General features: G+C 40.9%; 1 long non-coding RNA gene across 2 annotated transcripts; it reads left to right on the top strand.

Moving 5' to 3' along the window:
• Positions 1-215: 215 nt before the first annotated feature.
• Positions 216-19,071, top strand: LOC122902181. Of its 2 annotated transcripts, XR_006383758.1 has the most exons (4): positions 216-533; positions 927-1,026; positions 17,106-17,252; positions 18,922-19,071. It is a non-coding gene; the product is annotated as an uncharacterized LOC122902181 (long non-coding RNA). The 2 variants fall into 2 exon arrangements; XR_006383759.1 differs by lacking the exons at positions 216-533; positions 927-1,026 and adding an exon at positions 16,959-16,987.
• Positions 19,072-19,417: the final 346 nt, after the last annotated feature.

Genomic DNA, 19,417 nt, shown 5'->3' with positions numbered 1-19,417 from the left:
GGAGAGCCGTAGTGTCCCCTCCCGCCCTCAGTAGGAAACGAGCCCTGAAGCGGGAGGCGTGGTGGCCACCGACACCTAACGCCGCTCTCCCGAGTGATTTCCTGCGGGCTCCGCGGCCTCGACGCAGCACTGAGGGGGTGCCTAAAGAATGTACTCTCCACAGGCGGGCCTGTGACGCGGTAACCCCAACCCCCCACCTTGAGGATGTGAATCTTTGAAGCGGACAGCTCCAGCCTGAGGTCCCTCGGGGTACACAGAAGCTTAGGACACAGCCAGGGGTAACCCACGGGGCTCCCTTAGAACACCAGGTTCCCCTCAGATTTCACTGTCCACCACGTAAAAGGAAAGAAAAAAAAGAAAGTCGAGGGACAAGGTAGACTTCAAACACCGGAAAAGTAGCGGTCAGGTCTTCACAGGCTTGGCGTCCAATTGCACTGAGCACAAGTCCATCATCGCTAAAGAAAATGAGCGATAGAACAAGCAGCTGTCTGGCCCTGTCATGTACTATCGTGACCCGCTATCCTGGTTAAGAGGTAAGAGTATAAGCAGGTGCACTTGAGGTTTGTGCATTTCCTGGTAAATAACTGGGGGAGGGTCTGAATCAGTCAAGAAGCTAAGTAAGAACACAAGAACACTTAGGTGTTGGTTTTTGTTTAAGATTCAGGCTGAACAACGACACAATGCCGGACATACCAATTTAGGCTCCCATGATTGAAGTACTGCAGCCACTGCCACCCCGCCCCCCACGCTGTTTGAGATCCGAAAACATCGTTCTTACCAGTATTATTAGGGCTTCCCTACAAAAACGTTTTAATAGTAAAACTTCAGATGGAATTTTCCTGAAGAGACTGCCCGACCGTGTAAATGTTTGAGAGGTTGGATTTTTATTTTCCTAACTTGACACCTTCCCTTTTTGCATCCTCCAGAATGCATTTCCTTACTGTAAGTTTACCTGCATCTGCCAAACAATGGAATTCACCATCAATGTGCAGGAAAGGGAATGCAGCCCCTTACAGGGACCTTCAGGTGAGTGGACCATGAGATTTGGGGGCTTCGGTCTCTTCTCTCTGAAGGAACCTGTTTCCTCAACTAAATATTGAGAATGCCTGTGGCCAGCGGGTTGTTTTTATTTTTTATTTTTTTAAGGAACTGAAGGACAAATAGACACTTAATATAGGACTTGACTTTGTTGATCAGATTTACACACAAAGTTGTATAAATTGAACTTCTGCAGAAATTTCAACGACTTTTGCCTATTCAGGGGCTAGCTTGACTCAATTGCACTAAGCCAGTAGATCCAATTTTGATTGAACACATAGTTTTAGAAGAGATTTTTTTTTTTTTTAAGATTTTATTTATTTAGGGGGGGCGCCTGGGTGGCTCAGTGGGTTAAGCCGCTGCCTTCGGCTCGGGTCATGATCCCCTGGGATCGAGTCCCGCATCGGGCTCTCTGCTCAGCGGGGAGCCAGCTTCCCTTCCTCTCTCTTTCTCTGCCTGCCTCTCTGCCTACTTGTGATCTCTCTCTCTCTCTCTCTGTCAAATAAATTTTAAAAAAAAAGATTTTTTTTTATTTATTTGACAGAGAGATCACAAGTAGGCAGAGAGAGAGAGGGAGAGGCAGGGAAGCAGGCTCCCTGCCTAGCAGAGAGCCCGATGTAGGGCTCTATTCCAGGACCTGATCATGACCTGAGCTGAAGGCAGAGGCTTTAACCCACTGAGCCACCCAGGTGCCCTAGAAGGGATTTTGACCTGGATTCTAAAGTGATGAGCTTCACTAAACTTACAGCACAATTGGTTGAAATTGACAGAAATCACAGTCCTCTCAAATTTGCTGGCAAAAATAATTCAAATAGACCAGAAACCTTTTGGGTTTGTTTGTTTTTTTGTGTTGTTTTTTTTTTTTTCTTTCCATGAATAAGCATACTACAAATAGGATAAAGGGCTGAGTTAGCAAAAGAGATACTTTGTTCCATTGTCTTAGTGAAAATTGAGGTCTTGACTACTGCCAAGTCAGACTTTTGAAAAGCCTATCCGTTTCTATGCAGGGGAAGATAACATCTCAGGAGCAACTGCCTTCTGCCTTCCTTTAAAAGATAACCTTAAAATGCTCCTCAATAGAAGGTCATTACTCTAAACATGGTTCATCCAATTTCTAGGAATGAGTAAATGGGCTCAAAGCAGGGAGATGAAAGAATTTACTTCAAGTTCCCAAGTCTGCACCAGAGTATTCACCATATTCCACACTATTTGTACATTCTGACACCAAGGGAAACCTTGTGTATGAGATATTAAAAAATCCTAAGCAACAATGTACACAATAACCAAACTATGGAAAGAGCCCACATGTCTGTCCAGAGATGAATGGATAAAGGTCGGGGGTGTGTGTGTGTGTGTATGATATTACTCAGCCATTAAAAAAATGAAATCTTGGGACGCCTGGGTGGCGCAGTTGGTTGGACGACTGCCTTCGGCTCAGGGCGTGATCCTGGAGTCCCGGGATCGAGTCCCACATCAGGCTCCCAGCTCCATGGGGAGTCTGCTTCGCTCTCTGACCTTCTCCCCTCTCATGCTCTCTCTCACTGTCTCTCTCTCTCAAATAAATAAATAAAATCTTAAAAAAAAAAAAATGAAATCTTAACATTTGCAACAACATGAATAGAACTAGAGGGTGTCATGCTAAGTGAAATAAGTCAGAGAAAGACAACATAATTTCACTTGTATATGGAATTTAAGAAACAAAACAGAGGATCGTAGGGAAAGGGAGGGAAAAATAAGAGGAAGTCAGAAAGGGAAACAAACTATAAGAGACTCTTAACTCTAGGAAACAAACTAAGGAAGGATTGCTTTGCAGGGGTGGGGGATGTTGAGGGTGATTGCGTGTGGACCCTAAGGAGGACGGGAGGGCTCATGAAACAATGAGCATTTGGTGTTACATGCAACTCACGAATCACTAAATTCTACCCCTGAAACTAATAATACAGTATGTTAATTGAATTGAAATAATTTTTTTAATCCTATATTACCTTTTGGAAAATAATCTTCAAAAACCTGAAGCTTCAGAACTCCATATGGAGCACATTTTTCCAGGTAGATGTTTAGTCTCCTGGGATGTGTGTATATGTTTGTGCAGAAGAAAGAGACTAACTTTCCTCTGGGATGAGCAGATACCACACTACCCACTATGGGAAGCGGCAGTCTTAACTGATGGCTATCACTATTGGGTAGTCACCCCAATATGTGCTTTATAAAGTGTGGAGGGGTAAAAATGCATTCTCCAATATACCATATATGGTATATTCACTATATACCAATTAACAGACTGCAGTCTTGAATAAGACACAGTCTATTAATATAGCCCTGCCTTTGCTCCCAATAAAATGAACGACCCTCTTCCAGACAGCTGACATGTATAAACTTATGAGGCAATTGCATTACTACAAAGATTTTGAGGAAAGAGGCTCTCACTGTTGCCTATCAAAAGCAAGGAGAAATTCTTTTTTGACAGGCCATAGTCTACAATTCTATGCAGACTGTTAACTAGCCAGATTTAGAGGAAAGTTTGTTAAAGCATCACTTATAGGAAACAAATGCATTTTTGCAGTTTGGTCTCCCAAATTCTACCATCTAGAAAACCCAACATATCAGTGGCCATTTTCATTTACTGGTTTTCATTGTTTTGTTTTGTTTTTAAGATTGTATTTATTTATTTGACTGAGAAAGAGAGATCACAAGTAGGCAGAGAAGCAGACAGAGGGGGAAGCAGGCTCCAGCCGAGCAGAGAGCCCGACACGGGGCTCGATCCCAGGACTCCGAGATCATGACCTGAGCTGAAGGCAGACGCTTTAACCCACTATGCCACACAGGCGTCCCTGGTTTATGTTGTTTCATAGAACTTATGGAAGAGTACAGCTTTTACTAGTTTTGTATCATGCCCTCACTTTATATAAACTTAACCATATCCTGAAGCTTCATAAATGTTTCATGGCTATATAAAGTTCCATAGAAATGGACTACAATAAATTCCTTCTTAGATACTATTGTATATAGTCCAGTGAATGTTTGCTTATAGGATTGTTCACATCTCCTTATAAGAATTACCCTAAAAATATTCTAAAAATGAATTATTGGTTCAAAGGATATGAACAAATTTAATACTCATTTTTGTACTCATTTTGTACTGCTCCTGACTCCAAAGTAGGAAATGTTTATTCTGCATCATTCTTGCTTTGAGTATATGCCTTAGTAGCTGAGAGATGGTGTCTTTCATGAGAAAGACTCTTAAACTATGGATTCTTCTTTTTCAGAAGTGGTGGTATCCACTTAATTCTGCAGAGGTCATTGGGCAATTTGCCTATTTACTGCCTCCAATAACTTCTAGGACCGTAACATTTTTTTCCCCAGCCCTGCTCTTCCTGTTCCAGGTGGCCATCCTGATACCCATCCCCAATCACCTCTGATTTACCCCAGGCCCTTTCTTGGCTTCTTACACTTGAACAAAGTGCCATTATGTCCTAGAAGGTGAACCTCCTATGAAGCTGCTAACAGAACTTAATTCATAAATGGAAGAGGTCAGAAGATTAGAGGTTTGAATTAAGAGGATTTTCTGATCCTAGCATGGTAGCCTACAAAACTAGAGGGAAACTTAGCTGTAATGATGGGACTCTTGCAACTAGAAACTTTTAAGTCTAAAACATCTCCATGTCAGCTTAAACTTGTTTTGTCTCCAGTAAGCTGATATCAAAGTCCCACATGTCTAATTTTTAAGGATTAGTGGCCTGGCAATCACGAACATTTGCCACTACTTAGCTAGATGAGCTTGGGTGGGTTACTTGTTTCTTCCAGACTTCTGTTGACTCAACTATAAGATAGAGTTGAACTAATCACTAGATTATTAAGGACCGTTTGATATCTAAAAATCCATACTTCTAGTTGGGGAACATGGACTTGTTCTAAACAGATAACTTCCCTCTTCCAAAAGAATTTGCTAGGTCTTGAAGTATGAAAACAAGACAAGACATTTCAAATGAAGACTCACCACTTCAAGGGGTAAATATAGAAGACAGAACTAGACCTCGCAAGCAAACACCACCCCAGCACCACGTTTTAAGAAGCTGTCAATCCCCCTTGATACCTCCCCAGGATCATTTAATCTTAGTACTGCATTGCTGATTAGTTTCCTATTGGCGCTATGACAAATTACCACACACTTGGTGACGTAAGATACAAACTTATTCTCTTACACTTCTGTAGGCTAGAAGTCCTGAGACTTATGGGGCTTAAAAAAAAAAAAAAAAGAACAGATCAAGTAGTTGGCAGGACTGGTTTCTTCTAGAGATCCCAAGGGGAGAGTTCTTTAACTGTGCTCCCACTCATGTTCATTCTCTTTTAAAATCTTTAAAAATCCTAAAAATGGTGATAGTTGTACAAATCTGTAAATACACAAAAACTGTATACTTTAAATGGATGAATTGTATGTAAATTTTCAAGGTTACTTTTTAAAAAGTATGAATAGGGGAAGAAAAACTCAAATGCCAGATGAGAAGTAAACAGAATTATAAACTGTTTGAATACAATTAGAGTACCCTGGGGCTGCATCACCAAGTCTTAATTCTTTCTAGAACTGGGAGTTTATCTCCTTCCTTAGGCATGGGTAAATTATGCTTGTCACTTTGGATTTCCATGGAAGTATTTGCTTTTCCTGTATATCATAAGATCAAGGTGTTAGATTAGATAATGGCTCCAAAGATATCCAATCTTAATTTGTAGAACCTTTGAATGGTACCTTGGAAGGCAAAAGTGACTTTCTAAGTGTGATAAATTGAGAATTTTGAGATGGGGAGATTATCCTGGATTATCTGGCCCTAAATACAATCACAACTGCCCTTATTAGGGGGAGGCACGCAGAGGTTAGACTATAGGAGAGAAAACAATGTGACCACAGATGCAGAGACTGTAGTGATATGGTCAAAAGCCAAGGAAGAAAAACTGCTGGAAAGCTGGAAGACCGTGGAACAGACTCCGTGCTCAGCAAGGAGACTGATGCCAGGTGGGATCTCAGGACCCTGAGATCGTGATCTGAGCTAAAAACCAAGAGTTGGACACCTAACTAACTGTACCACCCAGCCACCCCTAGGATATTTTTAATCACTTCTAAAAGAAACCCTGAACCTTTGAGCTATCACCCTCCACCCCTTACCTCTACCCTCAGCGCTTGGAAACCACTAGTCCACTTTCTGTCTCTACAGATTTATGTTCTGGACTTTCATATGAATGGAATCCTATGATATGTGGTCTTTGGGGGCTGACACTTCCACTCTGCGTAGTTTTAAGTTTCATCCATGTCATAGCATGTACGTTCTTTCCTATGGCCAGATAATATTCCATTGTGTGGACATACTGCATTTTGTTCATCCATCATCCATTGATGTACCTTTGGATGGTTTCTACCTTTAATTTTGAATCCTGTTGTCCCTCTACTTTTTCTCTCCTTTTCTTTGGCTCATGACAAGATTTTTCTTCAAATCTCTTCCTCATTTCTCTTCCTTTATTGTCCATAGCTAAACTTTCTTCGTAGTAATATTGTTCTAGAGCAGTTTGTCTAAATATGGTGGTATTTCTTTCAATATTTAACCTAGTTTTTTTAAAAATTTGTTTTTCACAGTCTGATTAGTCCTTCACTCTCCAAATTCTTGAACATAAGCTTTTTCTATTATATTCTCATTTCTACTCTAGGACCTAGAAGGATAAATTTCTGAATTTATTTTAACTGTATTATATCCATGGTGGTTTTGAACCTTCTTGGAGATGAAAGGTCTGAACTGCTTTATCCTATGCAACAGGAAATAGTACATTAAGTTCCTTCAAAGTCTTTGAATAACCAAGAACCTAAGCCCTACTTGATAACCAGATTGTAAAAAAAAAGATCAGGATGGTAAACCAGAAGAATCAGCCATATACTTTTAATTGTCAGGAACAATAAGCACTTTACAGGGATTTATTTCAAAAAGTGGAGGGGAAAGGCCATGTTGAAAATACAGGTGCTTTGAAGACTGAGAGGAACTATATATGGTCAGTCAATTATTCATACTAAAAATCAGTTTTGACTGATGGGTGGGTAGAAGATATTCTCTACTTGAGAGAAGAGGGGTGTTTGAGCCCAAAGTGTAGGATGTGAGCAAGCTGTTTAAAATGTGTGTGTGTCGGAGGAGGGGGGGGTATAATTTGAGAGTTAAAATTCACCCAGGATCTTCTCTGCGGTTTATTGCCTCTTAACCCACCATGTGGTGTTAGTGACATGTCAACTTGCAGCTGCATTCTGTGTATCTATAACCTGCTCAATTGTTCTGGTACTGAAAACTAACATAACTATGGCACCTGCATATCTGAGCAAGTCCTAAGAGGTAGACGTTTGGTTTCTTGTCTGGTTTTTATGAGATCACCATATACTGGAGCAATTTTTACACGTTGCTTTCTTGTAGGTATTTCACTAAAAATTGGACACTTTGCTTATTTACAACTTGGTCTCTTTGAAGGCTTATATGTAAATATCGTAATTCAAAGTTAGCACACACAAAAAAAGGAATTAACATTTGGTGCGTCTGGGTGGCTCAGTCATTAAGTGTCTGCCTTCGGCTCAGGTCATGATCCTAGGGTCCTGGTATCAAGCCCCACATTGGGCTCCCTGATCAGGGAGAAGCAGGCTTTCTCCCTCTCCCACTCCCCCTGCTTAGGTTCCCTCTCTCACTGTCTCTTTCTCTCTGTCAAATAAATAAAATCTTAAAAAAAATTAGCACTTGACTCAAAACAGCTTGCAAGGGGTTGGGAAACTGAAAGAATATGAAGCTACAATATAAAGTCAATGAAAAGCATGGCAGTTGTGCCACCAAGAATGATCTTGTCCCAACTTGAGAATCTAAGTCTATGTAGTTTAAACTAAGTAAGACCAGCATGTAGGCACCTTGGACAGGCACTTTGGACAGTTATTTATTCTAACTAACCTATGTAGCACCTGCTGTATGTTAAGAATGCTAGGAAAACAATGTCCCTACTCAGACGGAGCTTAATCTCTAGGTATAGAGACAAGTTATCAACTAGTGATAAATGCCAAACAGAATTAAAGAGATGTACCACCCAGTAACAAGAATGATACCGTAGACTAGGTAGTCATAGATGACATCTCTGGATTGTGTTAAGCAGTGCTGTCCAATAAAGTTTTCTGTAAGATGAAAGTGTTCTCTATCTACACTGTCCTATATGACACCATTAGCCATCACGTTCACTGTCAATCCTTTACTCCTTTTGTTTTCCAAGATGGCTTCCCCATCTTGGAAGGATTGACAGTGAACATAGTGGAAGAAAGCCGAAGCCTAAGTCCTGGAATCGAGAAAGCCTGCAAGAAGTGAGCCAATTCCGACCGCAGAGCTCCCATCAGCTCAGGAATAAGACACACCTGGTCCTCAGAGCTAGGGGAGACTGAAAACACGAAATAGCTGGGAGTCTTTAAAATGCACACCTGAGGGGCGCCTGGGTGGCTCAGTGGGTTAAAGCCTCTGCCTTCTGCTCCGGTCATGATCCCGGTGTCCTGGGATTGAGCCCCACATCGAGCTCTTTGCTCCGTGGGGAGCCTGCTTTCTCTTCTCTCTCTGCCTGCTTGTGATCTCTGTCTGTCAAATAAATAAATAAATAAAAATCTTAAAAAAAAAAAAAAATGCACACCTGAGCCTGCCGATATGTCTCATTTCATGAAGGGACTACCCGAGAGAAGACCAAAGTGAAAATTCAACCGTGAGATTAAACTAAAGAAGGCTTGACCTCAGGGACACCAGATAAAGGCAAAGAGTAAATTCAATAGAGCTGGACTAAAGCTGAGGAAAACACCCCAAGAGATAAAGAAGCAGTTGAGCAAAGACCATTAGAGTATCAGTCCAGAAGTCTAATACCCAATTAGATGTTTCAAGACAAAGAGAAACGACAGCCATGGTGAGAAGAAGTTACCAAGTAATTTTAGCAAACATTCCACAAACCAAAACTATGCATTTCCAGACCAAAAAAAGACCACAAATGTCCAGAACAATGACACGTTACCATTAAAGAAACAACCATTTAAAAACCTTCCTACAGGGGCGCCTGGGTAGCTCAGAGGGTTGGGCCTCTGCCAGCTCGGGTTATGATCTCAGGGTCCTCTGATCGAGCCCCGGGTTGAGCTCTCTGTTCAGTGGGGAGCTGGCTTCACCCTCTCTCTGCCTGCCTCTCCCTACTTGTGATCTCTGGCAAGTAAATAAATAAAATCTTAAAAAAATAAAAACCTTCTACACAAGCACCACTCTGGGCAGATTCACTATCAAATTTTATTGACCCCTAAAGGAACAACAAAAAATACAACCTTAGGGACCTGGGTGGCTCAGTTGGTTGGACGACTGCCTTCGGCTCAGGTCATGACCCTGGAGTCGATGCGGGATCGAGTCCCGCATCAGGCTCCCAGCTCCACGGGGAGTCTGCTTCTCTCTCTGACCTTCTCCTCGCTCGTGCTCTCTCTCACTGTCTCTCTCTCAAATAAATAAATAAAATCTTAAAAAAAATAAAATAAAATACAACCTTAAAAGTACTCCAGAGTTGGTTTCTTCTGAGACCAGTGTTGCTAGCTTGCAGATGGCTTCCTCTCTCTCTGTCCTCAGGTGGTTTCTCCTCTGGGCACCCCCCAACCTTGCTATCTCTTCACATCTCCTCTCCTTAAAAAGGCTCCAGTCAGATTAGCCTGGGGCCTGCCCTAACAGCCTCATTTTCATATAATTACCTCTTTAAAGGCCCCACCTCCATATACACTTTCAGAAGTACCAGGAGTTAGGGCTTGAATAAACTTTTCAAGTGGGAAGACTCACCCCATAACACCACTCATGGGAGAGGGGGGAAATCTAAGAATAAAAAGGACTTTATTTAGATTGATGAAGGATATCAACAAAAAAACAGATAGCAAACCTATACAGTGACAAAACATTTAAAAATTTTGGGTCATAATCCCTTTAAAACAAATTCCTCCCCCATAAATGGAATCAATCACACTAAAGGGACTTATTTTGTGTCTGTCTCCTTTTGCTTTTAAGATCTTATCACTTTTGAGATATATCAATGTTATTGCACAGATACATAATGTTTCTCGTACTGCTGAGTACTATTCCATTGTATAGATGCGTCACAATTATTATACCCAGCATTTATTGGTGGCCATTTGTTTCGATTCTAGGTTTTGACTATTTTGAGTAAAGTTGCAATAAACATTAAAAAAAAAAAAAAAAAAAAGCCTTTGGTCAGAGAATAAACTGGTGGTTGCCAGAAAGGAGGGGAGGTGAAGGGGTGGGAGGAATAGGAGAGTAAGAGGTACAAACTTCAGTTATAGAATAAATAAGTCACAAGTATGGCATAGGGAATACATCAATAATATCCTTATTTTCTATGGTCGTAGATGGTAGCTAGACCTATCCTAGTGATCACTTCACAATGTGTAAGAAAACTGAATCACCATTTTATACACCCGACACTAATATAATAGTGCATGTCAGTTGTAATTCCATTTTTTTAAACCTTTTGCTTTAAAGTCAAGGGGTCCAAAGGACAATGGCTAACTTATAACACCACAATCGCATGCCGGGAGACAGTATTTTATAGAATTCTGATCCAGTCAACTGAACACTTAAGATCAAGCTTTGGCAACATACAGACCTAAATCTCAATCCCAGGTGCTTTATTCGCTGCATAACCTTGAGAAGGATACTTAACCTCTAAGACTCAGTTTCCCCACTTTTAAAATGGAGCTAAAACATTGGTAACTCTCTACAAGTTATGAGGATGAAATGCCAATACAGGGGGCTCTCGGGCGCTGAAAGCTTTGTCAGGGCGCTGCTGTGTATTTCAAAGACCATGCCTTGAACTTAGTTTGGAGAAGTGGAAGAATTCTGCTTCCACCACCAACCCTACCTAAGATTTCAGGAAAATTACTCAGCTTTGGAATTACAGTGTCATTTTTTAAATGTTGATGAAATGAAATTAAGCAAACGGCTAAGTCAAAGAACAGTGAAAAGATGAGATGTCGATTGTTCTTTGGCTTTCACCAGTGTGGCTCAAAAATAGAATCAAAAGAATTCGTAAGCTGGGCAGTTCAGCAAAAGTAGGCTGGCTTTGTGAGCCACTAAGTTCCACATTTGTGCCATCTAAGTGAAAGCAGTCAAGAGTATCAGGAAACTCCGCTGCTGCAACTAAATTGAGTGATTAACCATTAAATTTCTCCGACACATTTCATTTGGCTGTGTGACTCACTGGCCCACTTCTGCTGGTGAAAGCCACATCTGCAACCCCTTCCGGTGAACAAAAGCCTGAGTGATACGGAGTGAACACAGACTGTGTCTCTGTGACAGATGACCACGCACAGAAGGACAGGGTCACTACACTTTGCAGAAGAAACAGTTGCTATTGAGCACACAGCTGTTGTGAGGTACAGCTCACATTCTGTCCAAATAACTGGTAAGTTATTATAGAAAAGAGCTGTGTTAGAAGAACTACTCTCGATTTTAAACTCATGGTCACTTGTTTGGATAAATGTTCTCCATATAACATATTATTACTTTAATAATGTCTAGACCTCTAGATTAAATGTTCCCCAACACATACAAAGTATCAAGACGATTGACTTGATTTATCAAGGAAAAATATCCCTTTGTTTCCCATCAGTAAGCTCACTGGTCCCAAATTTTTACAACAAATTTAGGAAGAAAGGAAGAAAAGTAGTAAATGTTGCCTGCTCCATAATAGTGCAGAATCTTATTCACTAATTTTAAGTGAGAATTCAGTTTGTATACCCGTTTAAAAAGTATTAGATCCGGGCGCCTGGGTGGCTCAGTGGGTTAAGCCGCTGCCTTCGGCTCAGGTCATGATCTCAGGGTCTTGGGATCGAGTCCCATGTTGGGCTCTCTGCTCAGCAGGGAGCCTGCTTCCTCCTCTCTCTCTCTGCCTGCGTCTCTGCCTACTTGTGATCTCTCTCTCTGTCAAATAAATAAATAAAATCTTTTAAAAAAATAAAAAGTATTAGATCCTAGATGTGATAACTCTTTGACAAGAAGGCTGAAGGCATGGGGCGCCTGGGTGGCTCAGTGGGTTAAAGCCTCTGCATTCGGCTCAGGTCATGATCCCAGGGTCCTGGGATCTCTGCTCGACAGGGAGTCTGCTTCTTTCTCTCTCTCTGCCTGCCTCTCTGCCTACTTGTGATCTCTGTCTGTCAAATAAATAAATAAAATCTTAAAAAAAAAAAAAAGGCCGGAGGCTCAGATAACTCAGTTATGTCATAGCATGATTAACAATTTTATTTTCCCACAGAGGTAGACTTCAACAAATCAACCATCTATTTATGATAAAGAAGGAAATTATAATAATAGTGAAACCATATGAAACTCTTATTCAAAATTAAGAATTTAAGTATTGCATTGTTTCTCTCAGCCTCAAAATTCTTCCAAGAAGTAATTAAGTTATTGAATGATTGGTTATTATGACTGGTGGGAGAAAAAGTGGGTCTCTGTTTCTTTCCTCAAATCTCTCAAGAAAAGACTACAGTTACTGAGCGTATAGTGGAATGTCAATCACAGGTATCAGTGATATTGTTTGTAGGGTATTTTACAGCACAAAGCAATAACAAAGTATTTAGTTCTCAGGTTATGAAAGGTCATTTCGTGAAAATGATTTGACATAACACAATCCTAAATTTGATAAACTACTCTCAAAATATTTAAGAAGTAAATGAAGCAATGAAACACACTGGACAACAATGTGTTGTATAAAACAGCCTAGGTTTTTTGTTTTTTTTTTTAAGATTTTATCTATTCATTTGATAGACAGATCACAAGTAGGCAGAGAGGCAGGCAGAGAGAGAGGAAGGGAAGCAGGCTCCCCGCTGAGCAGAGAGCCCGACTCAGGGCTTGATCCCAGAACCCTGGGATCACGACCTGGACCGAAGGCAGAGGCTTAACCCACTGAGTCACCCAGGTGCCCCAAAACAGCCTAGTTTTATACAGGAAAGCTTCTATTGAGAAATATTCTTATTACAGTCAAAGGTCTTTGTTTTGAATCTAGGATGAGATAGTTGGTCATTTGAAGGTATGTTTATTTATATTTTATAGGAATGAGAGAGTGGTAGTCATCTCCTGAAGTCTTACTTTTCCTTTGGTAGTTCTGCTTGAGTTACTAAAATGTCCTGTTATTTTGTGTAGAATGCACCATAGGCTGCCAGTAAACAAAACTTTGTGTCATTGTCTGAAATTCTAAAACAGAAATGGGGATCCAGATGGAGGAAATACTGTTTTGTATCACATCAGAAGCGATAAGCTAAATTTTACAAAGGACTAAAACATCCCTTGCACTGAGAAAACAAAGAAGGACAAGAATGACTTGTTTAAACATGCAAATTGATACTGAGTGATGTCCCAGCCTTCAGAGATCACGGATGTAACCTTTGAGAAAGAAACTGAAATCTGTTTACAGATGAACTAGATCCTGCTTTGGTAAGGGACAATTCAGGCCATGGTGCCTTTTTAGTAAATTAACAGATGTTTCTGATAAATCTGTAACTCAGAAGGATTCATCATGCTCATTGTGTTTGACAAGCCAAAATTAAGCAAGTTAAATCAGTCCCAAGGAAAGAAAACTGCTATGTAGACAATCCATCAAATGACCAAAATCTAGAGTAATCTCTTCAGGAGGCAAGAGCTTATACTACTTGAATGTACTTTTTACTCAGAAAAGATTTCACTTGAAAGACCCACAGATACAATATTTTCTATGAAACTGTGAACAGTTTCAATCCCATACCTCCTAAAATAGGGTGGCTTAATACTGGATGCATAAATTTGCATCCGATTCATAGCATCAACTATTAGGAGAAAACAGTAATTAAATATTAAGATGTGCTATGTGATTCATGCTCTGGCTTGCTGTGGGCGCACAAAAAGTCCTCTGTTTCTAAAGGGATGCAGAATGTCTTAGATTCTGGAGACAAATATCATGTGGGTTCAAACTCACATTCCACCTTTAACTGGCAGATTTTGGACAAGTTATTGAACTTCTCCATGTCTTAATTTCCTTATCTGTAGAATGTTGATAATAGCACCTACCTCAGTAGAATTGCTTGGATTAATAGCTAATACATGCAAAGCTGTACAGCACTGAGAATGGCAGCTGGCACATGGTTAGCCCTTCAGGCAATTTTTATACCTATAACTGTTAAGGATTACTTGGGTCCCAGCAGGAGGGCAGTTAAGGTCTAGACTGCACAATAAAAATGAAACACTATTAAGTCCTAAAATCCAAACTTCGGGAAAGAGGGGGGGGCAGATAGGAAGAAGGCCTTGAGATAGAGGACTTGATTTAAAGGAGAGTATGGGACATCCTAAGTGCCTGAGAAAGATAGGACTGAGCATGGCCTTTAAGGAAGAACAAGCCTGACCCCAAAAATAAGGTTGTGAGAACACCTTGACCAGATAAGATATGGCAGGTTGATAAGGCTTAAATTCCATTGCCGAGGAAATCAAACTCAGAGGGACCTATTATAGTTTCCTCAGGAATTGTGGTTGAAATAGTATTGGTTTTTAGGAAACAGGACAGAATGTAGGGGGAAAGTCTAGAATCAGATAGCTCGGTTTAAAGGTATCGAGGCCTACCTAGGAATAAGTAGGTGAGGTTCTGGACCAGGGATAGGCATGAGTAGAGGAGGAAGGCAACTACTAAGGCAAAACCAAGAAGTGGATAAGTAATTAGATGTTCAGGCAATGGACAAGGAAGGCAAAAATGGCTCTAGAATTCTGAGGATGCCTCCATGGGCTACTATTGTATTGGTAACATAAGGCAGTATTAGGTAGATGATGGTAGGACATATTCTTTTCTTTTTTTTCTTTTTTTCTTTTTTTTTAGTAGGACATATTCTTATAAAATACAAAGGGAGTTTAGGAGCTGACCTTGCCCTATGTATCTAAAGGTTTCTAAAGGTTTTTATTATTTATATTATTATGACTTATTTGAGAGAGAGAGTACGAGAGAACACAAAAGGGAGGAGAGGCAGAGGGAAAAGCAGACTCCTGGCTCAGCAGGAATGAGGCACTCAATCCTGGAATTCTGAGCAGAAGGCAATTTCTTTTTTTTTTTTTTTTTAAAGATTTTATTTATTTATTTGACAGATCACAAGTAGGCAGAGAGGCAGGCAGAGAGAGAGAGAGAGAGAGAGAGGAGGAAGCAGGCTCTCCGCAGAGCGGACAGCCCGATGCGGGGCTCGATCCCAGGACTCCGGGATCATGACCCGAGCCGAAGGCAGAGGCCCCAACCCACTGGGCCACCCAGGCGCCCCCAGAAGGCAATTTCTTAACTGACTGAGCCACCCAGCTGCTCTCTCCGATGGTTTCTGAATGCCACTGAGGATGAGCAAAGAGGGTCAAGACTTCTGAGTGTTGCAAGAGCATCTCCTGTGCAATGGAGTTCTATTCAACAGAGCTAGAAGTCCTTAGAACCACCTGAAGGCCTCACAGCTCATGAATGCTCACACAAGGCAGGGCAAGAGCTTCAAATGGTGACTGCTTGGAAGCTCTACTCCCATAGCTTTCAAGTATACAAGACAGTATTGTTAACTACTACTAGCATCATAAAAACTCACACTGAGTTTGGTTAGACTCACTTTGAAGGATCTCTGGGTGTGGAGCAGAGCTGGGGTTTTCTCAGAGCTTCTCAGCTGAATCATCTGTCTGCCATAGGGGGTCAAAAATGCAGGATCTTGGGTTTGCAAGGGCTAGGATTGGAGTGGGAGGCAGTGAGGCAGGTCAGCATGCGGACGCCTCTGCTCTTAGATCACTATCAGGGCTGGCCCCGGAGAGTCCACGGACAGTGGCAAAGCCACCGTACACATTTCCTGGACGCAGAGTCTTCCCATCCAGTCTCTATTCTCTTTGGACCTGCTAAGTCAATCTCTGTCTGCACTGCACAATTTTCTGAGAAAAGTTATTAAAAAGGACTAGTAATCTAAACAGAGGGCATAGACATGATGGCTGTCTCTGGGTGTGATTTCTAATTAAAATAAATTTTTAAAATAGCTTCTTGCTATCTTCCAAATTTCTGCAATGAATATATATTCCTTTTGTAACTTCTCCAGGGAGATCTAATTTCAGTCAGGGCTATCGTTTAGGCCACAATCAGCTGCTCAGTATCAAACTGGTGGCTTATTTATCTTAAAAAAAAAAAAAGAGAGAGAGAGAGAGAGATTGAACGAGAGAGAGGAAAGAGTTCTCCATATTCATGGCTCCTACGCCCTCTAAGTTCTGAATTCTCCCCAGGATCCTTGGCTGGTGCATTCTTTTCAGTTTGTTCTGCCATCGAACAGATGCTTCCATATTAAGTCCTGTCCCTCTCATTCTGCATGTTTTAGCCCCAAAGGTGACTTTAAAAGCAAACCAAACTAAGCCTAAATAATACAGTCCAGGAAACAGGGATGGGCGAATCCTTTATTCCATTCACTGTGATTAAATATCTAGACCACAATCTCCCCCCAGCATTTTTAGCACAAAGAATGAAAATACTTCAGACATGACGAGGAGCTAGAGGAAAATCCCATACATTGAAGTTATCTCAACAATTTTACAGAAGAGACTAGCCTAAGGGTATATTACATCTCTCTTTAAAGCTTATGGAAAAATTCTTGTTGAATATGTGTTATGGTAAAGCAAAATGCAGGCATGGAAAAACAAATGACTTTAAAAATAACAACATCCTTACAAGTCCAGCTTGCAGTCATTAGAGGTAGTACAGCTGGGGTCAGTTTATAGACTTCTGTTTTTAATTTGCATAAATAGCCCAGTGCTTGGCCAGAGCAGGCACGCAGCTGCCTCACCCGGCTCATTGATTTTGTTAGTCACCCCACAGACACCCAGAAGGTGCTGAGACACGGGTCAGGGCACTTCTAAGAATCCGTGTAAGGCTGTACCGTGAGAGTCCTTCTCCACTCCCACAGCAAGGAAAACCCAGAACTACTTTTTTTTTTTTTTTTTAAACCCAGAACCTCTGACAATGTTTTCTCAACTTTGATCTAGCATTCTTTTGAGTTCTGCTAATGAAGAAGAAACTCCCAGCCCCACCTCAAGAACATCAAACATCATGCCATGATACTTCCATTGCCCAGACTGACACATCGCTAAGCCCTGAAATGGAAAAACCAAAGCAGTTGGTTTTACCTTATGGTAAGTCACATCGTAAGTGCTTGCTAAAGATTGGATGATTGTGTCCCTCCTGAATTTATATGTTGAAATCCTAACCCCAGTGTGATGGTGTTAGGAGGTGAGGCCTTTGAGAGGTGATTAGGTCATGAGGATGGAACCCTCATGAATGGGATTAGAGCCCTTATAAAAGGGGTCCCTTGTCCCTTCTGCCATATGAGGGCACAGCCTTCAGAACTGTGAGAAATAAATGTTTGCTGTTTAGAGCCCCCACCCCCCACCCCTGATCTCATGGTACTTTGTTCCAGCAGCCCAGAAAGACAAAGCCAGTGTTCAATGCCCTTGTAGGTGAAGGAGTCATTGTTCTACGGCAGAGGGCCAACCATTTATTCAATAAACATAGGACACTTCTGAAGTCTAGTTTCTGATATTGTTGTGAACAGGATGCGGGTTTCCTAGAGAATCTGTGTCTTGCTTTATAGAAAGAAGATTATGCATTTGAAAGTTTAACTTCATAGAATGAAAAATTAAGAGGAAACCTAAGATTAAAAGTCAAGTAACTGATAGAAAATTTCAGGAAAAAATAGAGCAGATCAGAGTAGTTGGGGATGGCATCATAGAAGTGGGACTTAATCCATCAAACACTCATTTAACAGATTCCATGAATTATACCTTCCAAGGACTCAAAGATACAAAGGACTTAAAATAGGGCCTGATTCCAGCATCCTGATGCTTACTTTTGCCTGGTGTCTCGTTGAACACAGCAGGAATGTAGAGAGTGACAAGTGTCATAATAACAAACATGATAATGAGACACTTCAGTCATAGAACTTCATATCTGGAAGAAATATTCCAACCCAGTCTCCTCCTTTTATAGATAAGGAAATTGAATTTGTCACTTGTCTACCTTATACTGTTAAGTTTGAAACTGAGCTGGGATTCAGATCCTGGTATAGACCCTGAAGGATAGGCACATTCCAGTAGAGGGAACAGTAAGGGCTCAGGCAAGGTTGATACTCAGGCAGTAGACACCAGTCAGTTTCAGTTGCACCTTGCCTCACCCTATTGTCTGTTCTGATTGATGGGTGCCCCTGCTAACTCATTAACTATTCTGAATGTCACCCCCGGGGAAAGGCACATCTCATTTCCTGCTCCGCTAAATCAGTGTAACAGAAGGAGAGAGAGTTTTTAATAATGAAGTACTAGGAAGCAATTAATCTCTTAGCGCTGCACAATGCTTGATATGGCACACCTTTCTCCGAAGATCTCACTGACGGAGAATGAATGTACAAAACAGTTCTATGTGTTAAGAACAAGGTAAAGGACAGGGCTAAAGGCCAAGCTGAATCCAATGTCATGATTCCATTTATAAAGTTGAAAATTTATGTTAGGTGAAGTACTCACAGGTGTAAAATTAAAAAGGACAAAGCAGTTTTGTTTTGGGGTTTTGTTTGGTTTGGTTTAATTTGGTTTTATGGTATTAAGTCTTTTCTCTGGGGACAAGGAAGTTAGGAAGGTGTAGCAACTCACAAGGTCTTCTGGGGCATGGCAATTTTCTATTTTTTCAATACTGGTATTCATTTTGTAACTAGTCATTACCCTACACATCTGTTTTATGCACTTTTCCATATGTTATATTTAACAACAAAAAATGATCACTATAGCAGACTGAAGTTTGGTTTCTTTTTTGAAGGCTGGGAAAGTAATGTGGACAGATCATCAGGTTCAAGGAGCAGTTGCTTGAAGACAAAACAAAGGAGCCTGGGAACAAAGATGCTAAAATGGCATCACAATTAGAATGTGAAGATTAGCTATCAACATCTCAACATCCCTGTGTGGAGAAGAGCCCTTCCCATCCTCTCACTCCCACAGGGAGTGGGGGTTGTCATAAGCATTCTTGATTAACAGCGTTGTATTTCTAACACTTTCAGGAGATATGGCCAGCCAGACTTCTAGGAAAAACACGCAATACAGATCTTGATAGTAAATGTGCTGAGAAAGTAAAAAGAGTAGAATGAATCATTGATTTCTGAATCATTGTTTTTTTTTTCTTTTTTTTTGCTCACCGTCTCATTTATTGGTGTTCTATTCAGTGGCATTAAGTACATTCCCAACGTTGTGCGACTATCACCACTATCCATTTGCAGAAGAGTCATTGATTTTTAAACAGTAAAAAATGGGCACAGGAT

This window comes from Neovison vison, chromosome 1, assembly GCF_020171115.1.
Source record: "Neovison vison isolate M4711 chromosome 1, ASM_NN_V1, whole genome shotgun sequence".
Lineage (NCBI taxonomy): Eukaryota > Metazoa > Chordata > Mammalia > Carnivora > Mustelidae > Neogale > Neogale vison.
Note: the sequence above shows the minus strand (reverse complement) of the source record. Positions and strands in the feature narration are given on the sequence as shown.